The sequence below is a fragment of the Megalops cyprinoides genome, chromosome 22 (assembly GCF_013368585.1).
Source record: "Megalops cyprinoides isolate fMegCyp1 chromosome 22, fMegCyp1.pri, whole genome shotgun sequence".
NCBI lineage: Eukaryota > Metazoa > Chordata > Actinopteri > Elopiformes > Megalopidae > Megalops > Megalops cyprinoides.
This window is the reverse complement of record NC_050604.1, coordinates 1,212,548-1,231,638: the sequence shown is the minus strand read 5'-3', so window position 1 is coordinate 1,231,638 and position 19,091 is coordinate 1,212,548. Positions and strand designations below refer to the sequence as shown.

The window sequence follows — 19,091 nt, the reverse complement described above, 5'->3', positions numbered from 1 at the left end:
TGAATGCCAGGTTGGGATGTTTTTTCATCATTTCTTCCTGTAGAGCATCTCTTTCATTTTGTAGAGATGCATCAGTCTGCCCAGCTGGAATGTCAGGGAGAAAATTCACCTCACTCTTCTTGCTTTCTTCAAACAATGTCTGGAATCTTCTCCAAGTCTTTTCTGGTTTACACTGACTTCACTGAACCCTGCTGCTCGTAATTTCTGGCAGTAATTCCCAAACTTAAATTTGATGCTTGTGGTCCAGCTATCATAACATGTTCCCTAGCTTGGATCCTTGAGACATGGATGCTTGTCAATTAACACGGCAGCCACCAATTCCAGCTCTTTCTTGTTTGGGTATGCCTTGTAAGAAAAAAAACAGTATGAGCTATGGCATTGAAGACATCCATTTTCATCTGCCTGGGAACTGTAAGCAGTGTTCCATGTTCTCTGAACATCTTAATTCCTTTGGTAAGTCTTAATTCAACATTATAGGAAAATGTAGGAACAGGGAAAGGAGAAGCCCACTGCTGTGAATTTTCATGCTGTCTAAGATCCATGAACAAGGGTCTTGGGTTTGAGCTGGACGATGCAGAAGATGCCATACTGGTGGTGTCCAGGGAGGATATGGAGGTCACATCATCTGACTCTTCAGATACTTTGGTGATGATTTTCAATACAGCTCTTTCTGGCAGAAGCTCAGATATGTCAGTCAAATTACAGAGTTCATTGCCAAACTCAGGATCCTCAAAATGAATCACAAAGTCCTCCATGAGTTGGAGTGAAGAATGGTTTTCAAGTGATCAGGGCCGTGTTAACCCAATGGGCTATAGAGGCTGCAGCCCAGGGCCTCGGCGACTAGGGGGCCTCATGTTGCAGAATCAATATAGAAGCGAGTGTAGAAAATCTGTTGAGCGAAGTAAGGTGTGAAAATGTCTAGCTATAGGAAACATGAAAGTGGGGCCCAGAAAAGAAAAATGCAAGCTCAAAAACAAGAAAGAGCCTCAGAGCTACTAAAAAAGACACCCAAATTAATGAATTTATGGAGTCCCACGACTAGCCAGCCTGCCGTTGCCACGACTAGCCAGCCTGCCTTTGCCACAACTAGCCAGCCTGCCGTTGTTGCTGACTGGATTCCATGTGCAGCCCACTCCCTGAACCTCGTAGGGGTGTGCAGCGTAGATTGCTACAGTGAGGCCAATTTGTATTTTAGGTTAGTTTAATCAATTTTTAACTTTTTCTCAGCCTCGCCTGCCCACTGGAAAATATTAATGAATGGGCTCGACTTGAACGAGAACAAACGCCTCAAAACAGTTAAAGGACTCTCATCAACAAGATGGTCTGCACGTGCACAGGCTACAAAGGCTCTTCCAACTAAGATAAAGTCCCGACCAGATTATTCTAAAGAGCCTGACCATATGCATACCGATGAAGACAAATTTCATGCAGAGACATTCTGTGTCATAATAGACAGACTGATTAGTGCTTTGCAACAGAGACACGAGGCCTATAAGGAGACATGCACATCCTTTGGTTTTCTCACACAACTCTGGAATCTCTCCCCTAGTGAAATACGCAAAGCAAGTCTCAAATTGTGCAGCAAGTATAATAACGATCTACAGGATTATTTTCCTGATGAGCTAATACAGTTTGTGAGTTTCTCGAGTGGTACAGTCAGTGCCCCAACACCAAGAAACCTTCTTCTATTAATAAGACAGAGACACCTCCAAAGTGTTTTTCCCAATGTTGACACAGCACCGAGGATATACCTTACATTGCCCGTACGCAATGCCAGCGGGGAAAGATCATTTTCAAAGTTACGGATTATAAAACATAGACTGAGGACATCAGTGGCTGAGGAAAGACAATTTGACTTTGATGTCAATTGAACATGACCTACTGAGAGAGCTGGATTTTGAAGACCTGATTGGTGACTTTGCCTTTAGTAAGAGCAGGAAAAGGGCCCTTTAACATCCCCGGTGAGTCAAACATTAATTGGTGTGTATAGCCTAACTCAATTGTAAAGCATTTTAAATAGGCTACTTCTAGTGCCGGATAGGCAAGTTCAACTATATTTCCTGTATTCTGAAAATGGTGCACTTTACATGTGTCTGTCTGCCTGTTTTGGGTTTGTGTGGAAATGTGCTATTCTTTGGCTTTTCAGTTGGTTTTTGGACATCAGTATTAATTTGTTATTAAGCTACAGTATATGTCCTAAGCAATAGGATTTTTTTTTCATTGTGGCTTGAAGCTGGCAGCCTATAGTCAAATTGTGATTATAATAACAGAGAGGGGTTCTGTTGCGTGGACATCGATGCGCTGCAGTGTAGCCTAATTCGCGCGTGCGCGTGTTTATGTGTGGGTTTGCGTGCGTACACGGAGGGCCTCCTCCCGAGACATAGCCCAGGGCCACAGAATGGCTTAATCCGGCCCTGCAAGTGACTGACTGAGTTGAGGGTTTCAGTTAGGTTTCAGAAAACAAAAGGACAAACACAATTAAAACGGAAAGCCAATATTTTACAGTATCTGCTACTGAATTGCCACATTTCACAATAACTATACACGTGACTGGCTTTTATCAGTGTTCCACCAGATATACAACAAAACTTGAACTTGAACTTCATATACAGCAAAATACCTGGTGGAGAAAAATTAGTGGAGAAGAAACCTCTTTAAGGAGATCATAGCTTTTCCTTGAACTGTGTATGACGTCAGAGGATGGTGATCATAAGGTCCTCTGGTTCAAGAATTTCAGTTGTGCACGTTTCACAAACCTCATAACATCTGTAATGCTCAATATACCACAAGGAAAGCTTTCTACAGATGAAAGACACCATGTTAGCATTCACAAGTACACTGAGAATCCTGAAAAACTCTGGCAACCCATTGAGTTCTCCAGAGGACAAAACCATGCCTTCACTATAGTGAATACCATACAGATGCACATCTGAAGTAAGGTTTACAATCTCCCTGTGAGAGTACTTTTGCTGTATTGCAGCCTTTTGCTGCACATCTAGTGTGCATGTTGCTGACATTTTTGATCTTCTGCACAGACAGAGGGGGAGGAAGAGATGTGGACTGCTCAGATAATGGGCCATCATGAGTTGGTGTTTAGTTGCCAAGGTCAGGAGAATATTTTTAAAACTGTGCACATCACTTACAACCCTTTTAAAGTATCTATGTTTCGCCTCAAACCTCATTGTCCACAGCTCTACCAATGGGCCAAAGCACTGAATCAGGTAGGCATAGTGCTCAATATAGTGATGTTTTGGTCTCAATTTGAGGTCTGGGAATGTCTCTCTAATCAGCTGCCTGTGATCAAGAATCTTTCGCTCTAGCCAGGACACGGATGTTGCTGAGAACTCTGTTGATACGACCAGCTCAACAATGTCTTTCAAGTCCATTAAAATCTCCCCTGATGGCTTATGCTCTGGTACATAACTGGCAATCATTAATGGCAAAAGACGAAGCAACGCCCAGGTCTCGTGACCGTTCCCACCTACTGTTTTCTTTGAAAAGCCAGACTGTGTAATTACTTTGGGTCGGTTCACCTTATCAGAGTGCTTGTAAGGAAAGGACTTGATACAATTGTTAAGAGTGTTAAGAAAGAAATATCCTTTTTTTGAGTCCCTTCAAGCAAAACGACAACTCATATGGTACAATTCCCTCAAAAAAGTCACGTAAGAGATCTGGTGTCAGTACTCAGTACGCTGTTGTTTTGATGTTCTCCCTGTCGTCAATGTGCTTTTGTTTACTGTTCCCATGTGTTCCAGCCCTGCCCCACTCTCTGCCCTGTCCCCGCCCACTTGATTTCCTGATCGCCTCCACCTGCCTGCCTGCCCACCTGCTTCCCATCTCCTTGTCAGCCCAGCCCTATATTTACCCTGCTTGTCTCTGTCTTGTTGCCAGTTTGTCACAGTTTTGTACCAGCCTGATTATTCATCGTGGTGTTCCTGTCCTGACTTTCGCCTGACCTCTGACTGTGTCCCTGTCTGCCGCACTGCTTTGGTTGTCTGTTCTGCCTGCCTGCCCGGCTTGACCCTGCCTGTTCCTGTTTTTGATCCCTGTTCCTCGTTTGCCCTGCCTCGGACTGCCTTTCTGGTTTTTGACCCTGCCTGTTCTGCCATTACGAACCTGCCCTGCGACTTCAATAAAACCACTTGGAACCTGAGTACTTGGAACATCTGGTCTGCATTTGAGTCTGTGCCAGTGCCATGACATCTGGTGGAAACACAGTTACTGGGTGAAAATAGGATAAGTACTTAGCAAGGACAAACTTTTTTTACACCCAGTTTACTGTTAAGCTGACCATTCTCTTTCAGTTCTTCTATGATGGAGTTGTGCTGTTCAATAGTTCTTAGCTGAAAACAACTGGCATCCTAAGTCTGTATGTCCTCAGCGGATTACACATCTCAAAGTCATCAATGTAGACACCAATTGAAATACAATCACTTTGATAGCCTAAAAGTGAATTTCTTTGAAATACTGGCCACTACAGACTTGTATTGCCCAGGTAACTCCTCATTGACAAAAACCGCTCTTTCCAAGACATCTACTCTGTTCAACAAAACCTCAATAACTCTTAACATTGAGACATACACAAAAGTGTTTTGGTGCAATCTATCATAAAGATACTCAACTGGGTCAATCACTTGAAAATGTTCTTTAAAATATGCTATCCTTCTATGTTCTGTTGAAAGGCTGCCTTTTTCTGCAGTGCTCAAAGGTAAGGTATTTGTTTTGTGTACTGCTTCTGATATCAGTTCTGATAGCTCCCCTGTTAATGAGTCATCAATATTATCATACTTCTTTAAAATATCTTTGATTCCTTTGCTGCAAGCCTGGAGAAAGACACAATGTCACTGAATACACTTAATATTTCCTGGGTTGCAAATGTGCAATATATTGTAAATGTGCAATATACTCTGCATGTACAGTATCAATGAGGCAAGTTTGTGCTCAAGTGTCAGTCCAAAGGCTCTGAGTAAGAGGTTGTTTCAGGTACAGGAGGAACTACTGAAATAGTGTCATCAGCTGAGGGTTGTGGATCAGGCTGAGGATCATCTTCTTCTGCAGACAAGGGCAGTTCAATGTTCCCAGACACCTCTTGCTAAGAGGTTACAGATGGGCCAAACTCTTCAAAGGTATGTGACTTATGTCTCTGAGATATGTGGCTACTAAAAGTTGAAAAAATATTTGTCGTAACCTGGCAATTCCTAAAAGGACGCTTGACAGTTTCATGTCTCTTCAAATGACATCTGATGTGGTTTAAAACGGTTTTCGGGCTGGCAAATATCTCTAAAATCGCAGGTTTCACAAAAATAAAAATGTGCTGCTTGTTGTGGAATTTGTCTGTGTGCTCATGATAAATGTGACTTCAACGCACCTGTTATTTTGAAAGGGCAAACACAGCAATGGTCCAGTCCACCAGTATGCTTTACGAAAGTGAAGCGAGCTTCAGTGCCTCGGTGTCGAACGTCCCATCACTAGTGTGTGAGCGTTCTGTGGTTGCTTAATAAATGGCTGGTTAGCTAACTACAGCACCATGCAGTGTCGTTCCTTCCAAAGAACCCAGCTCACTACAATATTTTATATCTATTTATATGTTATATTTACATCGTCTTTCCTATATTCATGGTGGAGTTGTATGTTCATATTTTCTTCCCAATATATGCGTGAACCCACAAATCAAGTGCATTCCTGCTGAAAAATATGTTTTGGAGAGAATTTATTTTCCTATAGAGTGTGATCTTGCTTCAGACACTACTGTTTTACCATGGACTGCAAAGTAGCATTCACAATCGTCGCTACGGGAACTAAAATGTTAATATAGGAATTAAAGTTTCAGAAAATGTTTCACAGCGAAAGAATATAAGAGGAAAACATCTGCCCTGATTGGCCGCCACTCGACTCTGTCGCTGCTCATTTGCATACAGTTGAACTTTGCTTAACTTCTTTTTAGTTGCCAGGTCACGGCAATTGTGTTGCCAGGCGATGCATTTCTCCATGTTGCTCAGTGTCGCCCAGCGACCATTGGAAATGAATGACTTCCGGCCGCTTTGTCACTCGTAGTCGCTGCCGGCGTGAGCGCAGGGGACCCTACGGTCACACGGACAACACAGGAGAGAGACAGTGCGACCGGCTGCCATTCATTTTCAATGAGAGTTGGCGATTTACAGCAATTTACAGACAAGTGACCGTTGGAAAGCCAACTAGGAGGCGCGCTCGCTGTCTCTCTTGATGTCTTGAAACGTCTCCGATGTTTCCGACAGACGACACAGGAGGGAGACAAAGCGACCGGCTGACATTCATTTTCAATGACAGTTGGCAATTTACAGCTTACAGCTGTTGCAAAGTCAACTGGGCGGGGCTAAAATAAACTACAGGTCTATTTGATGCAAATACTGAGCGATGCGACACAGCGACTACCAATGGGAGTGAAGGCAGCATGACACACGTTGCTGAAACAAATGTTGCAACATTTTGATTAGCTCTGTAACCTAGTTATCATAAGCCAGGAACGCCCATAAATGCGACAAGGGCTTCTGTGCCGTCCGTGTGACTGTAGGGTAAACCGGAGCGTTTACCAGAGCAGCAGATGCAATTTAGTTGTTGAAAACAACTAAAGGAGCATTCTCAGAGATAGCCTATATTAAATAAAAATAGACCTATTTATTTTATATATTTTTTCATTTACATGTTGATATATTGTGCAGCTGTTTATTTTCAAACAGGGTAGGCCTGTTGTTATTTTTGTTCTGTTTACATTTTTATTGTTATTTGCTCAGCTGTGTGTTTTGTTAAACAGGAGAGGAAAACCTGCAATTGTACTCGGTTTTAATCAGGCTATTTATTTTATGTAATTTTTCATTTACATGTTTTGTGGCTGTATATTTTCAAACAGAGAAGGAAACTCTGTCTTTGCATTTTATTTTGGTCATAGTCTGTTTTAATAAAAGTGCTTGTGACATCTTACATGTGGCTTTGACTTACAACTGAACATTTAGCCCACTTTGTAGAAAATACCGAGATATATATCATGTATCACCATTCAGCCTAAAAATACCAATGTATGATTTTTGGTCCATATCGCCCAGCCCTTCTACAAACCCATAGTGAAGATTGACATGGATTGAAATCATTTAAGAGCACACAATATGTAACATGTGTAATGTAACTAGGTTAATACCCTGTTAACCACGCAGTTGATGCTAGAGTCCTAGTGCTGCAGCGGTACAGAAATTTCCTTACCATGGTATTCGAAGAATGCCACCTTGCGGTTTGCGGTAATACTGCAACCAAACCCCCCTGTGTTTAATTTACTTATTCATTCATTTGACAATACTTATCCCCTAACCCTTTCGCGCTTAAGGTCACACCGGTGTGATTTGCTGTTTAGCGCGCATGCTAAAACCAGTGCAGTTAGAACACTAGATTGGAAAAATTCTAGCTAATTTTAGCTTTGAGAAAACAGCGATTTAACGTTAAAAATATAGCAAATGCTAACTGAAAACTATGAGAAGCTTAATAACACTATTGAAAACATAACGAACCATGTAACGTAACACGCACAAATAAGTTACTTGCGAAAGGATTGTATTTCAAACACCATATAAAATGCTAAATATTTGGTTGATTTAACTAAAGAAATAGTTATTACACACATTTAAAAGCATTTCACTTGAGTTTTGTTATGCATTATAATCAGGGTTGGGAAGTAAGGGAATACATGTAACGGCATTATATATTTAAAAAAGTAAATATGAGTAACTGTATTCTGTTACAGTTACCATTTAAATTGATGGTAATCAAATTACAGTCAACCTACATTTTAAAAATATTTAGATTATTGAAGGGATTACACAGGATTTTTTTTCATTTAATTTCATTTCTTTTTTTTTTTCATTTAATGTTTATTCAGTTGGAAAATCTATCCAATGATAGGCAGCTCCGGGGTGTATCTCCCATATGCCCCTCACAGAAAAAAAGAAGAAAAATCACGCAACCTGTCTGATTCACAAGACAGTAGAATGGACAGTAAGACAGAGCAACGCGTTTATGTCATGGAAATACATAACATAACATAACAGTTCAATGCAAACTGCGTTTGCCAGCAACCAAACTGTTATCCACTTCAAAAGAGTCGACCCCTAACCTGAAGAAGCATCTTGAAGTAAGTTTGCTTTTTCATTATTTAAGGTAATATTGATTGCTAGCTAGCTATCTTACATAGTTTGGCTGCACTGGATTAGCTATTCAGCTAGCTAGTAGGCTAGTAGGTACAGTATTAAAGCTAACTAGCTAATGAGTAGATACAGTGACAAAACAAGTGAAATTTCACATGAAAAAAACATTTAAAGAATTTTATGAAAGTTCATATGAAATCATAATTACAAAATATACTATATGGACAAAAGTATTTGGCCACACCTGTTTTTCAGGGTTTTGTGGTGGAGAATGTGAGGCCTTATGTGAGGCCTAAAGCACTAGTATGCACTAAAGCACTGTTATTAATGAAAGGCATTATATTAAGTACTACAATAATAAGCATTACATGATATTGTTGATTTACTACATAAGCACTACAATTAATAAGCATCTAATAATAGTATTGATTAAAGTGCCACTATTGGAAAAGCATTAAGTACTGTTATTAATATGCTGTGATTCTGTATGATTATGGGTTTGGGAAAGGCCAGGGGTTATTCTAGGTTATAAGTATTTGAAAGCTGTTGCAGGACAGTTGATGTCAGGATATGCAACCTTGAAGAAGGAACACTGCCTTCAGCATTGTCCCTCCTTGGACGTCACCCCAGAACCTTTATGCGCTATGTTGTTGTTTCAGAGTCATGCCATCCTCTCCTATCGGTTCCTAGTCTACGCTTATTGTATCTTCTCTCCCTTCACTTCTATTGGTTCATAGTCTACGCTTATTGTATCTTCTCTCCCTTCACTTCTCCTATTGGTTCCTAGTCTACGCTTATTGTATCTTCTCTCCCTTCACTTCTCCTATTGGTTCCTAGTCTACGCTTATTGTATCTTCTCTCCCTTCACTTCTATTGGTTCATGGTCTACGCTTATTGTATCTTCTCTCCCTTCACTTCTCCTGAACTAACGGCCCCCCTTTGCAGGGTTTAGTTCTTCTTTGTCTTGTTCCCATGGCCCATCTCCTGGGCCGTGTCCAGACGGGGCCTAGTTCTTACATTAACCCTTTGTTTTAAGGCCTAACCTTGTAGCTTATGGCACATAGATATTTGTGTGCCTTCTTACAGTCTGCAGCACCGCTGTCTGGCTAACTGAGTTATTTAACCCTTTTTATTATTTAAACGAGGGCCTGGAAATAATGGTGATATTCCAGGCATATATGCTTAAAAATAAAATGAACTCTGTATTATTTAATTATGTTTAAAAATCATATAGGTGTGGAGTGGAATTAATGGGAAATTTCAGAGGTGTTATGTTTAAGAATAATATACAATTGATGACTATGGTGTTTATGGGATTTTCTAGGCGGGGTAAATGTAACAGTTTAAAAAATGAAATAATGGTGTATCAAATGGAACATGGGGTCATCTTGAAGGAGGAGCCTGGGAGGAGTTGGAAGTTGGGGTCTGAGATAGGAGGAGTGAGAAAAGGCATAAAGGATGGATGCAGGCTGAGGGGAGGGCAGAATGCTTGGGGATATGCTTGCGAATGCATTGTAACCTGTTGCTCCGCGGACCAACCCGGTTTGCTGTATATGACTGATCACCATATGCAATAAACCAAAGGCTTAATTACATCAGACTCTGTAAGAACTCTTATTTATTTCCAGAAGGCACCGAAGTGTGGAGGAAGGCCCTTGGTCCCTCTGGCCCAAACCCGGAGGATGGGCACCACAGTTTGGGTTAGGCCCCTTATGTCCAGTGAAGGGCAATCTTAATGCTTCAGCATACCAAGACATTTTGGACAACACTATGCTTCCAACTTTGTGGCAACAGTTTGGGGAAGGCCCTTCTCTATTCCAACATGACTGTGCCCCAGTGCACAAAGCAAGGACTATAAAGACATGGTTTGATGAGTTTGGTGTGGAAGAACTTGACTGGCTCACATAGAGCCCTGACCTCAACCCCATCGAGCACCTTTGGGATGAACTGGAACAGAGATTGCGAGCGAGGCCTTCTCGTCCAACATCAGCGCCTGACCTCATAAATGCTCTACAGAATGAATGGGCACAAATTCCCACAGAAACACTCCAAAATCTTGTGGAAAGCCTTCCAAGAAGAGTGGAAGCTGTTATAGCTGCAAAAGGGGGACCAACTCCATATTAAAGTATATGTATTTGAATACAATTTCATTACAATGTAATGGTCAGGCGTCTGAATACTTTTGTATACAGTGTATACACTATATAGTGTATAGACTGTATTTTATGTATTGCAGTAAAAAATTTACTCAAATTTAGCTAGTTAGATTTTGACATCACTTGGACATAGTTCGTGAGAATCACCCAACCAGTATATGCCACATTCACACTTTTAAAAATGAAAAACACAGTGTTCAGAAAGTAATCCAAAGTATTTAGATTACATTACTTACCTTGAGTAATCTAACAGAATACGTTACAAATTACATTTTACGACAAGTATTCCGTAATCTGTAGTGGAATACATATTAAAAGTAACCCTCCCAACCCTGATTATAATTAATAAACAGGGTTATCATACATTGAATGTTTTCCTCCATAACATTTCTTGACAGTTGCAGTTGCTCACTAGTTTTCAACACCAGACTGGCAAACCGTTTCTCCTCAGTGTCAGTCCTCTCAATGTTATGTGTATGCTCAGTGCAGAGGTCTGGGCGTTTTAGAATTGTTTTCTTGTTCTGGTGTGGAGAGATTTAAAAAAAAAAAAACGTATTTACTATGGACATGATCCTTTTCAAAACTGATAGAAAAAGGTGAGTTTTCGAAAATACCTGGATACATGTAGACAAGGCCACAGACCAAGCCAAAAGCTACATGAGGATGGCAGCACTCTCAGGCCAAGTCCACATGTACACGGGTATTTTTTTAAACGGGGGTTTTCCTCCTTCGTTCTTAAAAAATCCCATCCACACAAGCACTGTTTTAAAAAAAGTTTTCAAGAAGAAAGAACTATGGCTTTGAATCTAGGTCCAGGTCCGGCCCGAACACTCAGCTTGAATGCGGCCCGAGTGTGGTATACCGCAACCTTACGAATCAGGCTGCTTCCGGCGCAAACAGTAAAATACCCTTTTGCCACACACTTGGCCCGATACCAGAACCCCAAGTGAGCAGTTGCTGCTTCGGTTTGGTCCAAAAACTTGCCACTGTGTACAACTTAGCTATAGGTTTACTGCTTAGCTATTTAAGTTATTTCACTTCACTTAATAAACTCCTTAATGCTTGAGTTGCTACTACAGGCAGTACTATGCTTTAAAAAATATTATTGGTAATGTAAACTAAATAATAATGCCTACTAATGATTAGACAATAAGCATAATAATGTGGCGAGCTGGGTTTTCTCTTGAGTGATGACGCTGCTATTGCTCTTTTGGCAAATCTTTTATTTTTGCAACGCTGCAAACCAAAAACTAACACACTTAACACTGACACGGTAGGAGGGAAGTACATCATTGACGAAGGCAGTTAAATTCATCTTGGGCGAAGCAACAGGTCATCTGGGAAGCTCCGCTCACTTACCCCCAACACGTTACAATTATTTAATGCTACCAAATAATTCTAAATGTAAATTCCAACCCATTGAAATAAACGCGATAGGTCTAACATTGGTCTACATGCCTAGCAAGTATTCATTATTCTTTCAATATAAATGTAAGTTTGCTAGCCAGTTAACCCCAAAAGCCTGCCAAACGGTTAGCAGGTTAGCTAGCCAATCTGGCCAAATGGTTGCTAATGTTAGCTAGCTGAGCATGAGCCTTTGCCAGAGGAGTTTCATAAATTTGTCCAGCTAGATAACCTTATCGTTATCGCGTGACAAAGAATTTTCTACGTCAATGACTTGACCATACTGATAACTGCTTGGTCAGCTTGAAGCTCTTTGCGCTTCATGTTAGCTAGCTAGCAGAAAAGGTAGCTAGCTACAGTTTGCCACGTGGAAATAACATTAACAAGCCTGACTTCATTTTTAACTGTTCGCTGCTGCTCAACACCTATTTATCCAGCGACATAGTTTGGAGTATGTAAGTGGTAATATTTAAAATTTACATATTTATATGCTAAAATATTTTCCAAAATGTTGATTTTGGTCAGCTAATTAAGGGCTAATATCCTTTATTCCAATGTTACAGTGAAATACAATGGAAAGGAATCACAAGTAGCCTAGGAATTTGTTTCACTGAAGGAAATTTATTCAGGTTATGGCTGTGTTCGGTTATCCTTTTTGGTTTCTTGCAGCACATATAGGTTAGTGCAGCGTTTCCCAACCCTGCTCCTGAAGGCACACCGTCCTGCATATCTTCTATCTATCCCTGCTCTACCTACCTGACTGAACTCATCAGTGGCACTTAGCTGAGCACACCTGATTTTGTCAAGCAGCAAGGATACATAGAAGATATGCAGGACAGTGTGCCTCCAGGAGCAGGGTTGGGAAACACGGGGTTAGTGTACCTGCGTGAAGTTGGCACCCCAAGTATTTAAAAAGTTCGAAATGGTATTACTGTTCGTTTGTGCTATGTTTGTGCCGTAAAATTTTTCGTTTGTGCTGCTATGGCTTTTTAGATATAAACATTGCATCTTTGGGTGATGACGTCACCCAGCACCCCAACCTTGTCCGAATTGCTCCTAAATGGTCACGTTAGTTTCTGCTACGTTTGTGCTGGTTTGTGCCATGATAATTTTCGTTCGTGTGGTCATGTTTTGGATAAACACTACTTCATGGCAAAAATTCTGTCACAACTTCCAGAACGCTGCTTTCTCCATAACGAAGAAAGTGGCTTCTACTGTGCCACTTTCTGGTTGCTGGTTGGTGCCCTGAAAAAACTTACATTACATTATTTCCTGATAGGCCTATGTGAGATACAGGATATTTCATGTCATGTAATATTTAATATGTTTAATAAACATAAGCCATACGTGTGTGGTCCTGCAGGTATACAGGTAATCTTGAATGTCTATAGACACCGCCCCATTTCATTTTTTTCCTGTACTGTATTTTAACTGCTCTATTTGAGTGTAGAACGCACGAGACCACCTGTGGGTATTTAAACTGTGGGAACGCGCTGTTCTTCGGTTGGCAGTTAACATGAACTGAAGTAAAAAAAAAAAAAAATCAGCCGACCCACAAATATTTGTTGTGGTTGTCTTTGGTTTAGAAAACGGTTGGCTCCGAATCCAGCTAGGTTTGCTAGTAGGAGACGCAGTAGCAAAGACAACGACAGTTGGTAGTTAGCTAGCTAACAAACAACCGTAATTGTCATAAAATGGTTCAGTGCTTTGTCCTGGACTGCAGCCACTGTACATATGTGAATGACTGCAAATTTTTCAGGTTTCCAAAATGCACCACGGCATAGTTTTACATTATGGAAACCGTGAAGGTTATCTCTGTAAGCACACCATCAGAGAGACGTCTATCAAATGTTGCTCACTGAATATGCATTTTCACTCAAGTCAAGTGCCCAAATCTACATGTGTTAGCAGAAGGCTTCCGGCGTTTTTCATCATTCAAAATCGTGGGCTAACAATCAGTCCACTTAACAAGCTCAATGGATGATGATGTGGTAACCTGACTTTGCTAGCTAGCTAGCTGGTTCGCTATGCTACCTAACGTTACCCTGGCCTACACTCACTGACACCCTGTAGGTCTTATCCCTCATGCTCGCCCTGACCAAACCGGTGATATGGCCCTCAAAACAACTGAATTCCTCTACATGCCCTGATTTATAATGGTTTTCGCCCTGCTGAAAACTTCGGGTCTCATCCTTAAAGAAGAGGAGAATATGGCTAAACAACACCACTGCTGCTAACGATGAGCTTGCTATTGCTGATAGCGATGAGTGCTAAAGACGAGCTTGCAAGTTAGCTGCTATAGCGATCGTTGATAGGGATGATTAGCCACACTCTAGCTAGCAAGGCTAGAGAGTGGGAATAAGAAGGCTTCATGGTTTCATGGGACGTGTAGTTTTTAGCCCATGGTTGTACTAGAATATGAGATAAAAAAATTAAATTACATAAAATTTAGCTCAAAACAATTAAAATAAACAATATAAGTTGCAAGTTGGGTTCACAATATATAATCCGGAAATTGATGGTATACCATAAATCACTAGTAGTACTTTAAAAGTGCGTTTCTGTACTTTTAGAGAAGGAAAGGAAGAAAGAAAGCAGAAGCAAAGACAAATTTTATACAAATAAAAAATGCTGATTTATTATTTAATAAAGGACATTTTTTCAAGTCATCATTTTTCTTTGTTTTTTAATATCACAATAAATATTGCATCATGGACTTTTTATCGTGGTATTATCATACCGTGAGTTTTTGGTGACGTTACATCCCTAGTAAACATGTAAAAAGTCCTGTAAGTGTCAGGAGTTTCTCCTGACAGCAGTAATTGGTCGCGCTGTACTCCCTGGGAGAGCGAGGGGGCTCGGGTGTGCGGCAGGGCTAATTCAATTATTGATTATTGGTTGTTTGCCATGGTTCGTTGCCTGGTGTGTGCTCCGCACCTGTTGCCTATCTGATTAAGGGGACGCCAGGGCTATTTAGGCAGGTGAGCAGGAGCAGCATGGTAGAGACGCTGACAGAGGCTGAGTACACAGGGTTTTACAGTGGGAATTATTATTTGGTTATTTTCCGTTAAGTGTGCGGGCACAGCGGATTTTGACTTATTTTCGCTTTGTTTTGTTTTTTTGTTTGTGTTTGGTTTGAGCCCCAGGAGTCTGCGACATGGGGTGGATTTTGGAGTTATTTTGTTTAGTTAATTTCTTTGTTTTTCTTTTGGTGTGCGTGGATGTTAGGTTGTCTTTGTGCGTGTTTTTTAGGCAGCTCCAGGAAGAGCAGCGACCAGAAGATTGTATGTGGCGAGTCCCTGAGGGAGAAGGGAAACAATTACCAGTTCCAGGATGCAGCTGGGACTGAGGAGAACCCCCACCCCGCGAATGTGTGCCTGGGAGGTGGGTCCCCCGGTTGTGAGGGAGGTGACACCGCGAACCAGCCACTGTGTGTGTGAGTTCCGGGCACGAGGTTGAGAGGGAAGAGGGCGCTGCTGACCTGTGTTTGCCTGTGTTTTTTTTTTTTATCCTGAGATGTAGGCGAAGCCTGGCACAGCGGCATGGGCCGAGCTACGCCCCCCCCCCCCCCCCCCCCCCCCCCCCCCCTTATGTCTGTTTTGCTCTGTGTGTGTGTCCCGCGTGGTGTGTGTGCATGTGTGGAACCTCCCCTGTGGTGGTAGGACTTCCCCTGGCATAGGAAAAGAGTGGTCCTCTCTCTCCCCATGCCCGGGTGGTGGGGGCGCCAGATCAGAGTGTACTGCAATGGGGCACGTGTGCAGAAGGATAATGTGTGGTGTGTGGGGTTGCATACCTGCTCATCGGGGTCCCGGGAGGGGAGGATGGGAGTGGGTAGCAGGGCAGGGGAAGGAGAACTGTGGGTAGGAAATGTAACAGCATCTCTACATTTTTATGAATTTTGTGTGTATCTTTTTCTATTATTTGAAAAACGGAGAGCGTGTTCTTCCTACTCCCCTTGTCCTGGTGTCCTTGTGGCGGCAGATCCCTAGGAGGGAACGAAGCAGTTGGGGCGGGGCTGGGCATTTTGTCCACTCCCAACATTAGCAAGGTTAAAACCAGCATTATTTTGGCTATGTCTGCCATTGCACAAAATCGCTTCATGTAAACAAAGGAGATAACAGCGCACACTGACCTTCCAAGTCAAAAACTACACATCAACACTGAAAATGGAGTTTCTGAACATCTTCAACCTGGAAGGAGTTTTGCAAAAGGTCTGTTTTCAGTGACCTAAAACGCAGTTTGCGTGTGGATGAAAGGTCAAAACGCACAGAAAAGCTACATTTTTAATACCTGTGTACGTGTGGACTAGGCCTTGGATAAGGGAAAAAAAGCTGTTATGACGGTAATGGCAGTGAGGGGCTCAACACTATTGTACACCCCTCCTAATACCACGGTATCGCGGTGATGCGGTTATTGTTGCAGCCCTACACTTGACTCAAGACTTGGAGACGTTTTCAACAGATTATCACGATATTGACGCCGATATGATTACTATATTACCGTTGCAACCAATGAATCTCTCACTAGAAAAACAATTCATTCACTATCTCAAACAAATATCTGTATTGGGTGGATGCAACTTTAGGCCACATAACTGTGTACCAGCATTCAAGCAGAATGTTTGTCTCATTAAATGTTTTAAACTGTCCCGCCAAGGTTCCAGAGCACTGGAGATGGTAGGCTGTCATACCAAGAAACAAAGCCACTTGGGATGCTGAAGTCAATCGATCAATGAATTCTTTTTGATATAGCATATTTTTACAATCAAAAGATTGTCACAAAGCAGTTTACATATAGCATAGTGCATTTTCCAGATCGCGGGCTGTCTTGTTTCATTTCGCATTCTCTCCTTACGGAGCCACGTTATTTAAAAATGGTCTCACGCCCATCTAGAAGCAGAGAAATGCTTAGCAGCACACAGCTAGCATCCTCCCAGAGTGAGAAACTTAGCTGTATATTTTACCCCTTCTCGTGTCACTGTTGCTTTACAAGCATTGCAAATAGCAATTTTATCTGTTTCAGATACTTCGACATACTTCCATACAGCTGACATGTTGAAGCTTGTTGCTTGTGCTCATAATAAACATTTAGCGTCATCACGTGCACATAGTTAACGCGTCACCTTATCGGCCAGGCACATCGGCAGATGCCGATAATTAACTTCTTAAATTTTTATCGGCTGATACCGATGTCGTGCCAATATCATAGTGCATTCCTAGTAGTAGGCTAGTCCCTCTTACCTTAATTGTCTCGTCGCAGCAACATGGGGCTGTCACAGACAGTCGGTCACCCATTGCAAGATAGACTGCAACTCCACTGTTGGCAACACACGTGTTTGAAACGCCACAAATCACAACAATCAGCTGACCCAAGCAGAGTCGAGCGGAGTAGCCACGACGGAGATCATCTGTGTTCATGGTAAATTGATAATTGTCACGTGAAATACATTACTTTATTACTATAGCATTTAACTTATTCTGCCTAAATGAAGCAACGATAAATATATCTGCGACTCGCATGTCTGTAGTTACAGTCAGTGCATTGGAAATTAACTCTTTCGCGCGTACGGTCACACTGGTGTGATTAGCCGTTTAACGGGTGTGCTAAAACTGGTGCGATTAGAACACTATGTTGGAAAAATTCTAGCGAATTTTAGCTTTGAGGAAACAGCGATTTTAATGTTAAAAATACAGCAAATGCTCACTGAAAACTATGAGAAGCTTAATAACGCTTATGAAAACATAACGAACCATGCGCTACATAGCATAACAAATTAGTTACGTGCGAAAGGGTTAAGCTAGAGGGGACACGTAAATAAACGTGAGCTGAACAAGTATCTAACATAGATTTGTGTGGTGGAGAAATGTATGGTTTTGAGCACAACTAACACAAGCACTACTGAAGTATGTTTTAAACACGAGCACTACTGAAGTATGTTTTTAGCACTACTAACGTAAGTACTACTGCTGAGAAACGTTAAGCACTATTGAAATGTATGTATTTAAGCACTACTACTGAAAAGCATTAAGCACTATTATTAATATCCTATGATTCTGTGTGTGTGGTTTTAATATGATTCTATGAGTTTAAGCAAGGCCGGGGGTTATTCTAAGTTACAAGCATTTCGAAGTTATTACAGGACAGTCGGTATCAGAATATGTGACCTTGGAGAAGTATAGCACTGCCAGACCAACCCTTTGAGTTATTTAACCCTTTTTTAAAAAATCATTCAGGCGAGGGCCTGGAAATAATGGAAAATTCCAGACATGTGTATACGTAAGAATAAAATTAATTCCTGTGTTATTTAATTAATTTTTTTTAATTATCCAGGTGCAGACTTGGAAATAATAGGAATTCCAGAAGTGATATGTTTTTTTTAAAAAAATTATCCAATTAATGCCTATGAGGGTTTTGGGACTTTCCAGGCAAAAGATAATGGTGTATTACGGGAGATGAGGTGATCTTGAAGGAGGAGCATGGGAGGAGTTAGGGAATTAAGTCAGTGTAGGAGGAGTTGGGAAAACAGTATAAAACGGGGGAAGACCAGAGTGACTGGGGATTGGGAATGTGCTTGCGAATGCATTGTGACCTGTTGCTCCGCGGACCAACCCGGTTTACTGTATGTGATTGATCACCATGCAATAAACAATAAACATGCAATAAGCCAAAACTTAATTGCATCAGACTATAAGAACTTATTATTTCCAGAAGACATCGAAGTGTGGAGGAAAACCCTCGGTCCATCTGGCCCAGACCAGGGGGATATCCGCCACACTTGGTAGCCAAACAAAGTTATCTAGCTTCTCTTTCAAACGTATAGTATGAAATCCCAAAGTCACAAGTCCTCGTTGCAGACAGTCATGTAGTGTCAGATGCATTCAACAGCAGTGTTTACTTTAGGTCACTGCATCAGTTTACTGCATAGTTTAAGATGGCATGATTTTTTTTTTTTTTTTTACTTTTTTCTATTTTTACACATTTGACTCTTATTTATCAAAACTTAAATATATTTTGTTGTACTTTTGTTCAAAGTACTGTTTATGACAATAAAACAAGTTTATTTTTAAACTGCATTATGTCATGTTATCTTGGTGAGGACTCTTAAATAACTACACATAATAAATGTTAAAGAAAATCTTTGTTATGTGTTTCTGAAGAAAAATTGGCCGATATATCATTATCAGATTTTTAAATCCTCAAATATCGAAATCAGTATCGGTCTTAAAAATCCTATATTGGTCGGGTTCTACTTAAGAGTGCTTGATTCTTTTGATTCTTACAAACAGAAACTTAAAAACTGTAGAATTAAAACTGTAGGGATGATACTGTTCCTGTGTGTTTGATCACCACATGCAGTTGATTT

At 41.1% G+C, this 19,091-nt stretch overlaps 1 pseudogene; it reads left to right on the top strand.

The window, feature by feature from the left end:
- Positions 1-15,717, top strand: part of LOC118770001 — a 36,317-nt pseudogene extending 20,600 nt beyond the window's left edge.
- Positions 15,718-19,091: the final 3,374 nt, after the last annotated feature.